General features: G+C 39.3%; 1 long non-coding RNA gene across 1 annotated transcript in view; it reads right to left on the bottom strand.

Annotated features, from left to right (window-relative positions):
• The window catches only part of LOC138973515 (uncharacterized), an 8,596-nt gene extending 404 nt beyond the window's left edge, over positions 1-8,192 (bottom strand). The window contains exons 1-2 of the long non-coding RNA XR_011458051.1: positions 8,094-8,192; positions 5,473-5,701 (exon numbers count right to left, since the gene is read on the bottom strand). This is a non-coding gene — a long non-coding RNA (uncharacterized lncRNA). The remainder of the gene's footprint in view (positions 1-5,472; positions 5,702-8,093) is intronic.
• Between the last annotated feature and the right edge of the window lie 4,308 nt (positions 8,193-12,500).

The following is a 12,500-nucleotide window of genomic DNA, read 5'->3' on the forward strand; positions in this document are numbered from 1 at the left end:
GACATACAAAACTATGCATCTTAAAAAAAAAAGATTTTTAAATAAAAAAATTTTTAAAAAAAATAAACAAGAAGGGCAAAGCCCATACGACTCACATGCTTGACCTAGCAATGACATCATACACTAAGAACTGCTTTACACATTTTTCCTACCAAAATACATGTGACCTTGACCCAAGGTCAAGGTCATCCAAGGTCATGCAACACAAAGCTGTTAATTCAAGACATAGGAAGTACAATGGTGCTTATTGGCTCTTTCTACCATGAGATATGGTCACTTTTAGTGGTTCACTACCTTATTTTGGTCACATTTCATAAGGGTCAAAGTGACCTTGACCTTGATCATATGTGACCAAATGTGTCTCATGATGAAAGCATAACATGTGCCCCACATAATTTTTAAGTTTGAAACAGTTATCTTCCATAGTTCAGGGTCAAGGTCACTTCAAAATATGTATACAATCCAACTTTGAAGAGCTCCTGTGACCTTGACCTTGAAGCAAGGTAAACCAAACTGGTATCAAAAGATGGGACTTACTTTGCCCTATATATCATATATAGGTGAGGTATTGAATCTCAAAAACTTCAGAGAAAATGGGAAAAATGTGAAAAATAGCTGTTCTTTAGGCAACATTTATGGCCCCTGCGACCTTGACCTTGAAGCAAGGTCAAGATGCTATGTATGTTTTTTGGGGCCTTGTCATCATACACCATCTTGCCAAATTTGGTACTGATAGACTGAATAGTGTCCAAGAAATATCCAACGTTAAAGTTTTCCGGACGTCCGGATGGACGGACGGACGGACGGACGGACGGACGACTCGGGTGAGTTACATAGACTCACGTTTGCTTCGCATGTGAGTCAAAAATTTAAAAAAAATTAAAAATAAAATAAAAATAAGATTTTAAAGGAGTTAATCCACGGGCTAATCACCAGCGAGGGGTGTGTCTGAAACACGTGGACAAGGAGTAGAGAGCACGTGTGGATTAGTTCTCACCCTAAAAGCAAGGCTATTCACTCTTTCAAAACCCATACAAACCTGACAAAGTCATTTCCGAACATCGTCTATGTAGGGACCTAATACACCTTGATAATGAATAATCATGTGTAATATATACACTGAGCACAAAAAGTTAAGAATAATTTGTTCAGGGGTATAACCCAGATGTTATACAGCAGCGTTTTGGTCAGAAACATATGTGTTATATATGGGTGCGTCTCAGAAACTGATCCTTTTGTGTGTGCCATAATCAAATTAGCCCACAATTGAAACATACTGAATTTTAAATCATGATATTGGTATGTTTGAGAAGTAAAATGAATAAAGAAATAGTACAAACAAAACTGAGTATTTTGCATGATTATTATGAAGGTTGTTTTGCGAAAGAAATGATTAAATGCGTGAAAAATGAAGGTCTGATCTGTGACATGAACCATCAACTAGTTTTGTACCTCACTACAAGAATCGTTTAGAATGTCCAAGGACTGCTATTTTTGTTATGTGTGTTTGGTTTAAGTGTACTTGACAGTTGAAATGTTATTTTGTCCACAGAATTGTTTTTTTAAACGAAATTAATCGCTTGGAAGTTTGCCATCACTGTCGTAACATATGTTTCCGCACGCGTGCAACAGCAACAAGTCCTAAATTTGAACTTTAGAATTTGCATATTCATTTTCAACACGATCTTGACATGAAAGGGCATAGAAAATCGCTAAGCTAAATGTTATTTAAGTATTATTTTCTCAAAATTGCATCTGCAAACTAAGTTGAAAGTTGCGCAATATGACATGCTTCTTCAAAATTCCGTTACGATGGTGAACGGTTTTGCAAATAATGTTCAGAGTTTTGAAGAAAGATTAGAACTATTTTGCGCGTAGTGACTTAGAGGTGCGGGTGACTACGCATGCGCAGTTACAGAGAGAAATAGTTCAGCTTCCAGCAGCGAAGAAAGATTTCGAGAATGTTTCCGAAGTCTGTGATTTTGTTACGACAGTGATCAACACCCAAGGTTCTTAAGAAAAGGTGAGTTTTTGCTGCTATGATATTCTATGAAGTGAAAAATTAGGCTACACATTTGTTAATAATAGTTTTTCTTTCGATTTCACGTAGTCAAAACTTGACTAAATGTTTTAACATAGAGGGGGAATCGAAACGAGGGTCGTGGTGTATGTGTGTGTGTGTGTCTGTTTGTCTGTGCGTGTGTGTGTGTAGAGCGATTCAGACTAAACTACTTGACCGATCTTTATGAAATTTGACATGAGAGTTCCTGGGTATGATATCCCCGGACGTTTTTTTTCTTTTTTTCGACAAATACTTTTGATGACGTCATATCCGGCTTTTTGTAAAAGTTGAGGCGGCACTGTCACACCCTCATTTTTCAATTAAATTGATTGAAATTTGTGTAAAGCAATCTTCGACGAAGGCCGGACTTCGGTATTGCATTTCAGCTTGGTGGCTTAAAAATTAATTAATGACTTTGGCCATTAAAAATCTGAAAATTGTAATAATTTTTTTTTTATATAAAACGATCCACATTTACGTTCATCTTATTTTACATCATTTCCTGATTCCACAAACATATAAATATGTTAAATTTGGATTAAAAACAAGCTCTGAAAATTAAAAATATAAAAAATTATGATCAAAATTAAATTTCCGAAATCCATTTAAAGGAACGGTAAGTGTCAATGTTTTCTTTAATTGTAAAAGTTGTATGTTCAATGGAATGGTAAGTCTGAACAAAATAATTACTTTATTTTGTTTTTAGCCAGTGAATGTGGATGCATCAAAATCTTGATAGACATTAAACAAATTCATGTTAGTGAAACTAGTACACATATTGCATCAATCTTTAGTTGAAATCGCAGGTACTTGCATGTTTCAGGTGCAAGAGATTCGACCTGATGAACTGGTGGTAACGTTCCTTCGAAGGAAACCGGAGGGGAACTACTATTGCTTTCCAGGGATCGATGATATTTCCTTAGTCCCTACATCTGATGCAACCATGATTCGTGACCCCACCTTCAATGCCAGGGGGCATTATTTCTTTTAAAATAAATTAATTAACTGCAAGTGGCAACTGTTCTATATGTAACCAATGCCTTTGGTTTATTGTCTCAACAATTGAATGAACCACTTTTGAACATTTGCATTCTTCATGTCAAACCTTATAATACATGTCTGGTTGTTCGTTTCCGAGTTACGTGGGTGATGAACTTTTCATTAATGTTTCTCTTTTTTGGGGCCAAGTTTGCTTGATTTTGTCCAGCTTTTTTTCTTTCTGTTCCTGTTTTAGTGTTTGGCATTTTACCTAAGAAGAATCTGGTTGCAAAATCAGCTTCATTTAGTAAGGTTTGTGGGAAAAAGCATAACCGTTTCTTTGTTACAAAAGTGATGTTTCCATGTTACATCGGTGACCATTTTGCATTCTTTTGGGATAACTTTCTAACATTTTGTCTTAGAGCAACAAATCTTTGTATGTATGCTATTGTGAAGGTTAAATGTCAATAAGACTGAATGAATGCCATGTATCAACATGTTCTGATCAGGATATCATTAATTAATTTTCATTTTTGTATTGAAATTTTGACGAATGCATGGAACTTTGAAAAAAACATTATTTTGTTGTTTGCATGTAGTCATTTCATATTGAACTCTATAATGGCTTGTGATTCAACAATAATAACTGAATAAAAGTCGTTTTCAGCCTTATAAATGCAGTTTTTTTGTCTTTTATTTTTTCCATGTTACACGGGTGATTTTGCACACATGGTCCAAATAATGCTCAATATATGGCAAACTAGAGGCAATGTTATATTTTTTCTTGTTTAAACTGAAAAGGTACACCCTGAGAAGTGTGTAAATAGTATTATCAAAGTTTTCTGGGAAGATTTTACTTTTGGTGATAATGTCACAAACAGAGGACGAGATTCTGAGACGCACCCATATATATATGAAGATCTATCTTTCCTCTGCTCAAAAATGTGTTTACTTGGATTTGAGCAGTATTTGGGTATGACGTCACAGGTCCTTGACCATGCCTACCCTCAAAAATGTTTGACGGCATGATTCACTTTCAACCGTCGAAACGGTGATTAAAACTGATTACTATTTAACATTTGTGACATCAAAAGGTTTGTTTGTTGTCTTACCCAACAGGGCATACACATTTCGTTTATAATTCACCGCGCAGTCAGGTTGATCTAGCGTGTGAAAGAGAGCGACCGCAATCCTGGAAAACGGCAAGAAATCCTGGTTTTTATATTTAGTCAAGTTTTGACTAAATATTTTAACATCGAGGGGGAATCGAAACGAGGGTCGTGGTGTATGTGCGTGTGTGCGTGTGTGCGTGTGTGTGTGTGTGTGTGTGTGTAGAGCGATTCAGACTAAACTACTGGACCGATCTTTATGAAATTTGACATGAGAGTTCCTGGGTATGAAATCCCCGAACGTTTTTTTCATTTTTTTGATAAATGTCTTTGATGACGTCATATCCGGCTTTTCGTGAAAGTTGAGGCGGCACTGTCACGCCCTCATTTTTCAACCAAATTGGTTGAAATTTTGGTCAAGTAATCTTCGACGAAGCCCGGACTTCGGTATTGCATTTCAGCTTGGTGGCTTAAAAATTAATTAATGACTTTGGTCATTAAAAATCTGAAAATTGAAAAAAAAATAAAAATTTATAAAAGTAAAACGATCCAAATTTACGTTTATCTTATTCTCCATCATTTCCTGATTCCAAAAACATATAAATATGTTATATTCGGATTAAAAACAAGCTCTGAAAATTAAATATATAAAAATTATTATCAAAATTAAATTGTCCAAATCACTTTAAAAACACTTGCAATCTTATTCCTTGTTGGTTCCTGATTCCAAAAACATATAGATATGATATGTTTGGATTAAAAACACGCTCAGAAAGTTAAAACAAAGAGAGGTACAGAAAAGCGTGCTATCCTTCTTAACGCAACTACTACCTCGCTCTTCTTGTCAATTTCACTGCCTTTGCCATGAGCGGTGGACTGACGATGCTACGAGTATACGGTCTTGCTGAAAAATGGCAGCTACTTGACTAAATATTGTATTTTCGCCTTACGCGACTTGTTGATATTGTTTTTGCTGTGTAGCTGCAGTTAATATGCAATAAAGCTAAACCTACGCGTAGCAGCCTCCCCAAATTTCACAGAAGAACGACAAAGACCCTCATTTGTATTCTTTCCAGTACTCAGAGCAAACAGAACCTTAAAATGGACGTTGTAACGGTCTTGTTTTGCTATTCATGAAATTGAAAAAATACTTTGACAAGGGAAACAACCGCTCTATGTTGTCCTTTGAATTGCAGCAAAATTATTGCCTCCCCTGGAGAACATTTTTCACACCAAGTTTCCAATGCATGTTGTGATTTTTATTGTGAATTTTAACTAATTTCTTCCGTCAGTAAAGAGGTCATTACACTATTTCAATCTCACCTGTACCACTTTCGTCCATATGCAGCAAATTCCTCTTTGACGGAGATGGCACCAACAAGTTGACCCGTTTCCCTCGTACCATCAACACTGACGTGAACAGCAGACATTTCCAGCGACAGGTTTTGCGGAGAAAACCCTCTGACCATGCACTTTATCGGTAGAATCATGTTTGCCGGAAAGAAGCTTTTGGCGGGGGGTGACTGCCATCTGTTCCAGATTACTACCACCTCTGGAAATTAATTCAATTCAATTCAATTCAGTTCAATTCAATTCAATTCAATTCAATTCAATTCAATTCAATGCAATGCAGTGCAGTGCGGTGCAGTGCAGTTCAGTTCAGTTCAGTGCAGTGCAGTTCAGTTCAGTTCAGTGCAGTGCAGTGCAGTTCAGTTCAGTTCAGTTCAGTTCAGCTCAATTCAATTCAACTGTATTATCTGAATGCCGCTACTAACAGATTGTTTTCGTTTGGCTCGTGTACGAAATAACATCACACAAAAACACACACACAATTAGCACAGAATGCGTGTCAGTCTACAAGATTATGATCTCAAGATAAATGGTTGAAATAGGATAATAAAGTAGTACAGTCCAACCTGCCCATGCGACCACCTCTTCAGAACGACCATCTGTTCAAAAACGACCACCCCAAAGGATCCCCGAATGGCTGTTCTCTCTTTAATCACCCTTTCCATAGCGACCACCTGTTTATAAAGTCTGATTAAAGACCACTTTTGGTTGTCCCTTTTGGTGGTCGTTATAGACAAGTTCCACTGTGTTGTATTGTATTGTATTGTACTGTATTGTACTGTATTGTGTTGTATTGTATTGTATTGTATTGTACTGTATTGTGAGGGCGTTTTTTGACCTTTCTGTGACCGTGATTGCCGAAATTTCCATTTCTGTGATCGTGATGGGACTTTGCCCGTGATCCGTGATGACAAAAAAAATCAAGTCTCGTGATCGTGATCGTCATTTGTTTTCGTGATCGTGATGGGCATTATTGCAAAGCATTTTTATTTTCAACGTACATTTTTCACAGCTGTATCACTCTATGATCCTCTATTCGTCAAGGTGTTTGTGATCGTGAAAACAAAAATCAAGGTAACTGTGATCGTGAAAGCTAAAATTTCCCTTCCCGTGATCGTGATGATTCCCCCCCCCCTCCCCCCCCCCCCCCCCCCCCCCTTTGGGGCCCTCTATTGTGTTGTAGTCTATGTTATTCAAACCCCTGCTCTTCTTCATTTCCAAACTAGACTGAGTGATGGTTATTCATGGTCATTCACTAAGCAACCGAACGTTATTCTCTCAGCGACCACCTTCAAAAATCGATAGCTCATGGGGTTGCCATACCTTGTGAGGACTACCTTTCACAGTGGAATAGCTCAGAACGCTTAGGTGTACATGATGTAAATATCTGGAACGGACGACACATACATAACGCATTGGGACTTACAACTACACGCTTGAATACATTTACGTCACTATGCAACACATGAGTTCGATTGGTTCTGAATCGAAATCAACCGTCCAAAAATAATGTCCCCACACATACCAGGTATCAAGGGCTATAACTCTGACTCTGAGAGTAAAAGTTATACTTCTCGATGTCAACAAATGTAGAGTTATTCCCCTTCATACAAGTTGTGATCTATGTTGAGTTATTCCCCTTCTCCCAAGTTGCAAATGTTATCTTTATTCGTACACTAGGTCGAAAATCAATTGGTTTATTTCATAAACGGATCACACTAAAAAAAAAAAAAATAAAAAAAAAACACAAACAAGTAAATTTTGCTGAAGCTCGCACTTTCATTATATATTCGACCAATATTTGCATACGCCGAGACTTCTTGTGTAACCTCTACTATTGTATTTGACACCCAGTAGGTAAAAACAATTACAACGCAGCTCTGCACGTCGTGGTTGCCATGTGCATGTACGATCGGAATAGACAATGTCGTGAGACGTTCCCTCTAAAACATTAATAGACTGATTTTGTTTCCCAAGTGTCTATGAAGTCGATTGCACGAGTTCTTCGTGTGGAAAGGAAATTCAAATAGAGACTATCGCCGTATATCATCGGTTCCTTTTGATCGAACAAGACGGCAGAAACACGCACGCACACACACACACACATACACACACACACACACACACACGTACACACACACACACACACACACACACACACACACACACACACACACACACACACACTTTTTACGTTGTATAGGAGCGTTTTGATTCGAAGTTCAACAAAAGGGAAGGAAGAGAGAAATTCGACAAACGCGGTCTGCTTATATCGCGAACAACGCATGTTTGCGTGTTTTTCTTTTAACTGTCAAAGATTTGCAAGGCTCTTCTTTCGTGTGGCAGTAAATTCTGATTTGAAAAACAAAAGCGAATCAGTGTAATGTGACCTTCAAAGTTTCAACAACAAAAAACCCAGAAAATGAGAAAAAAGAAACGAACAGATAAGATAGCCTGTCATCGACATGAAAAGACAAGAATGGTAGGTCATTTGAACGGGTTTTTTATCGACAAAACAAAACGTTACATTTATCTTTCATCGACAGCTTTATTTTTCTCAGTCCTGGCTTTTGCGGGGTTTAAGCGTGACTCACCTTCTTTCTGATGAGCATCATGAGCACCAGCTATCACAAGAATGATAACCATAATATTAAAAGACATTTTGATGTCGCTTGATGGAGAAATGGTGAAGTGCACTTCTTAGACACGCATTGCAGATATGACGTAGATATGACGTTTATGACGCTCCTGTGACGCTATGATGACGCCATTCCTTATCTTGACTTCAGAAAAATGTCTTGGTCACTGGTCAGTCGATCACTATCAGCCCAGACTCATGACTCTGTTAAATGTACCGTGTGTGTGTGTGTGTGTGTGTGTGTGTGAGTGTGTACGTGTGAGTGTGCGTGGGTGTATGTGTATGTGTTTGCCTGTGTGTGTGTGTGTGTGTGTGTGTGTGTGTGTGTGTGTGTGTGTGTGTGTGTGTGTGTGTGTGTGTGTGTGTGTGTGTGTGTGTGTGTGTGAATAGAATAGAATAGAATAGAATAGAATAGAATATATTTTATTGTCGGAACCAAATTGGTTATTGACACAAAGAGCGATTAAAACAATCTGAAATAAACTTTCCTAGACGAATTTGTATTCTGTCTTCGCAAAATACTTCACTAGGTTTATTGTTGGAATACTTTATATCTATATTTGATAGATCCTTTATAAAATCATTTCGCAGTTCAGTGAACTTTTGACATCCGTCTAGGAAGTGAATTTCATCTTCAATAACGTTACATTTATTACATAAACGATTTTCTCTTGGTATGTTATTATGTCTTCCAGTTTCAATTTTTAAAGAGTGTGTACTTGTCCTTAATTTACTCAGTAAATGTCTATGCTTGATATTCGTAATGCTTATAAGGTATGGCTGAACTTCGTATGTCTTGCTTACAGAGGAATAAAATTTCAGCCTTGGACGACCTTCACATTTAATTTTCTCCCAAAACTTTATGTAGTTAATCCTTAACTTTTCTTGTATGGCGTTTTGTAGTTTACCGATGTCAAATGTATATTGATTAAGCCATACATGTTTAAAACCTATTTTGTGTGTGTGTGTGTGTATGTGTGTGTGTGTGTGTGTGTGTGTGTGTGTGTGTGTGTGTGTGTGTGTGTGTGTCGCACTCGACCACAATGTCCTCGACGTTTTGTGCCTCGACCTTTTGGTTCTCACCCGTGTTTTTGTGTGACGGTGTGTGTGTGTGTGTGTGGGTGTGTGTGTGTGTGTGTGTGTGTACGTGTGTGTGTGTGTGTGTGTGCGTGTGTGTGCGTGTGTCAGTGTGTGTGTGTGTGGGTGTGTGTGTGCGTGTGTGTGTGTGTGTGTGAGTGTGTGTGTGTGTGATTCCTTTCAGCGAGCACGAAGGGAAAACATGCTGGGTCCCGTCCACTTGTTTGGTGCTTTCCCCCAAAGGGAAACCTGGCAAAACCCCATGCACCTTCACACGCCACCGCCTACGCAAAGTGTCGTTAAACCATTCAGTCCCCCGAATGCCCACTACCCCCCCCCCCCTCCTCCCACCACTCCCCCTATCCCCCCCCCCTCCTCACAATGTCCCCCCTCCCCTCCACCCGCCACCGCCCCTCTCCTGCCGCCCGTTTACTTAATACTTTTGAGCCTCACAATGCATCGTAAAAGGAAGTTTATTTGAGTATACAAAAAACTGTTGCTCCGGGTTTCTTTTCTCCGCTTTCTTCACTCTCTTGTTCTCCCTTAAAGAAGGTACACTTCAGTGTCTTTCTCTTTATCTGTGTGTGTGTGTGTGTGTGTGTGTCCCCTCCTATTCTATGCCCATCTCCCCTTTATTCCGCCCTCCTATCTCCTCCTTCCTTTATTCCGCTAGGCGCTTTAGCAAAAACAAGAAAAGACAATCCGTGTTATCACAGGCACTATAAGTTTGTTTGGGACATCTGTAGCCATTCTTCCTTTCCTCGCTGTAAAACAAGATGGCACCTGTACAGAGAAATTCCACGTCATGACATTTTTCAAAAGATGAAATTCAAGAGGTGGAGAATGTTTTTCATACATAATTATGACAGTTGTTTATTGGGGGGGGGGGGGGGGGCGGCTTAAACAGGTGTATGCCATGTTCCTTATTTCATGTATGCGGTAATAGTACCAATGGAATTTTATTGAATAAACTTGTTTAAACCAAACAGGTGTATGCCAAACTCAAAATATCTTTCTGGTTGCCGTGTGCCTGTCTGTCTTTGATTCGTTCTTTCTTTCCTTCTTTTCTTTGTTCTTTCCCTCTTTCTATTCTGGCCAGCACATTTTACTCAAGACATACTGTTAACCCGTGATTTGTAAAAATGTAAAAATGTAAAAATATCGCATTCCACAAAGTAATACATGCCTTTTATTAGTATCAATATTTGTTGTTTAGAGCCTCTATGGTGAGTGGTGGTGGTGGGGTTGGGCCGGATAGGTAAAATATTACGATTTTTAGCATAACAAAATAAAAAGTAGATAGATCTCTTGACTTTGGGGTAGCGCGACTCTGTTGCTGCTAGTGTTCCACTGGAAGGAAGCGACCCGAATTTCCCAGCGATGGGACAATAAAGTAATGAAAAAAAAATCTAATAGATCCCTTGACTTTGGGGTAGCGCGACTCTGTTGCTGCTAGCTTTCCACTGGGAGGAAGCGACCCGAATTTCCCAGCGATGGGACAATAAAGTAATGAGAAAAAAAATCCCCCCAAAATCTAATAGATCCCTTGATTTGGGGTGGCGCGACTCTGTTGCTGCTAGCTATCCAGTAGGAGGAAGCGACCCGAATTTCCCAGCAATGGGACAATAAAGTAATGAGAAAAAAAAATCTAATTGATCCCTTGACTTTGGGGTAGCGCGACTCTGTTGCTGCTAGCTTTCCACTGGGAGGAAGCAACCCAAATTTTCCAGCGGTGGGACAATAAAGTAATGAAAAACAAATTCTAATAGATCCCTTGACTTTGGGGTAGCGCGACTCTGTTGCTGCTAGCTTTCCACTGGGAGGGCGCGCCCCGTGATTTGTAAAATGTTTAACATTTTTACAAATCACGGGTTAACACATGCCCGTGCAGAGAAAAGGAAAATCGTGGAAGGGACAGTTGGCATAAACTAGAACATTTAAAAAAAAACACGGCAAAATAAAAGAATAAGAGCAAACAAACAATTCGGGGAATTACCCATTTCCATAGGTTGCTGTGATCCAGACTAAACACAAGCACTCGCCGCATGGGGTTCCACGTGTTCATTTATTCTACTTTGAGCATAATTATGCCTCGAATGCAATGCGCTAATGGGCAGAATGCGCAAAAGGACTGGGTGGCCGAGTGGTAACGCACTTGCGCTCGGAAGCGAGAGGTTGCGAGTTCGACCCTGGGTCAGGGCGTTAGCAATTTTCTCCCCCCTTTCCTAACCTAGGTGGTGGGTTCAAGTGCTAGTCTTTTGGATGAGACGAGAAACCGAGGTCCCTTCGTGTACACTACATTGGGGTGTGCACGTTAAAGATCCCACGATTGACAAAAGGGTCTTTCCTGGCAAAATTGTATAGGCATAGATAAAAAGTGTCCACCAAAATACCCGTGTGACTTGGAATAATAGGCCGTGAAAAGTAGGATAAACGCCCGCCGAAATGGCTGCGATCTGCTGGTCGATGTGAATGCGTGATGTATTGTGTAAAAAATTCCATCTCACACGGCATAAATAGATCCCTGCGCCTTGAGTCCGAGTCTGGAGATACGCGCGCGATATAAGACTTCATATATATAGAATATACCTGCGCAGTTTGAGCGGCACAGACGACGCACTGCCTATTATTTATGCTGCGATAGGGATTATGACGAGTACTTGGCCTGTTTTGCAACGTGTAGCCTAAGCGGGCTGGGATAATCTGCAGTGGCAGTGCGTCGTCGGGCCTGCTGAAGTTACACCAGAAACTAAGTCCATCTCACGATGAACACGAGCCGAAATCATATGCACTCGACTTATGAAATAGAAAGAAATCAAATACGACGAAGAGAAGAAAAAGTTTGAAAGTACCATTGAACTTCCATGTCGGCGTGTGGCTGAGCTTAGAATAGGAATGTTGTTGCAATCTGTTTTTTACGAAAATTGTGGTAGTTGTTATGTATTATTTTAAGAGCAAAGGAATGACGGGAAAGAAGGAAAAAAAACCACAAAACAGGAATAAATGTGAAAATAATGTTATTTTGAAATGTCTCTTACAACAAAGTCATAAAGGACAAACAGTATTGTGGAAAAAAAATGTACGCATTAAATGTACAAGAAAAAACTTTTACGCAAATACTGTAGCACCCGTGCACACCATTGTATTGAGATCAATGGTTAAAATAGTAAACGAAGTAATTGCTGTCGAGGACTAACAAAAAGTGATTACGTGTATGATATGACGGAGAGTCGCATCGGTTTGATGCCGTGAACCCAACCGTGGCATTGGCTGTCGTTTGAAGTAG

This window comes from Littorina saxatilis, linkage group LG8 (genome assembly GCF_037325665.1).
Source record: "Littorina saxatilis isolate snail1 linkage group LG8, US_GU_Lsax_2.0, whole genome shotgun sequence".
NCBI lineage: Eukaryota > Metazoa > Mollusca > Gastropoda > Littorinimorpha > Littorinidae > Littorina > Littorina saxatilis.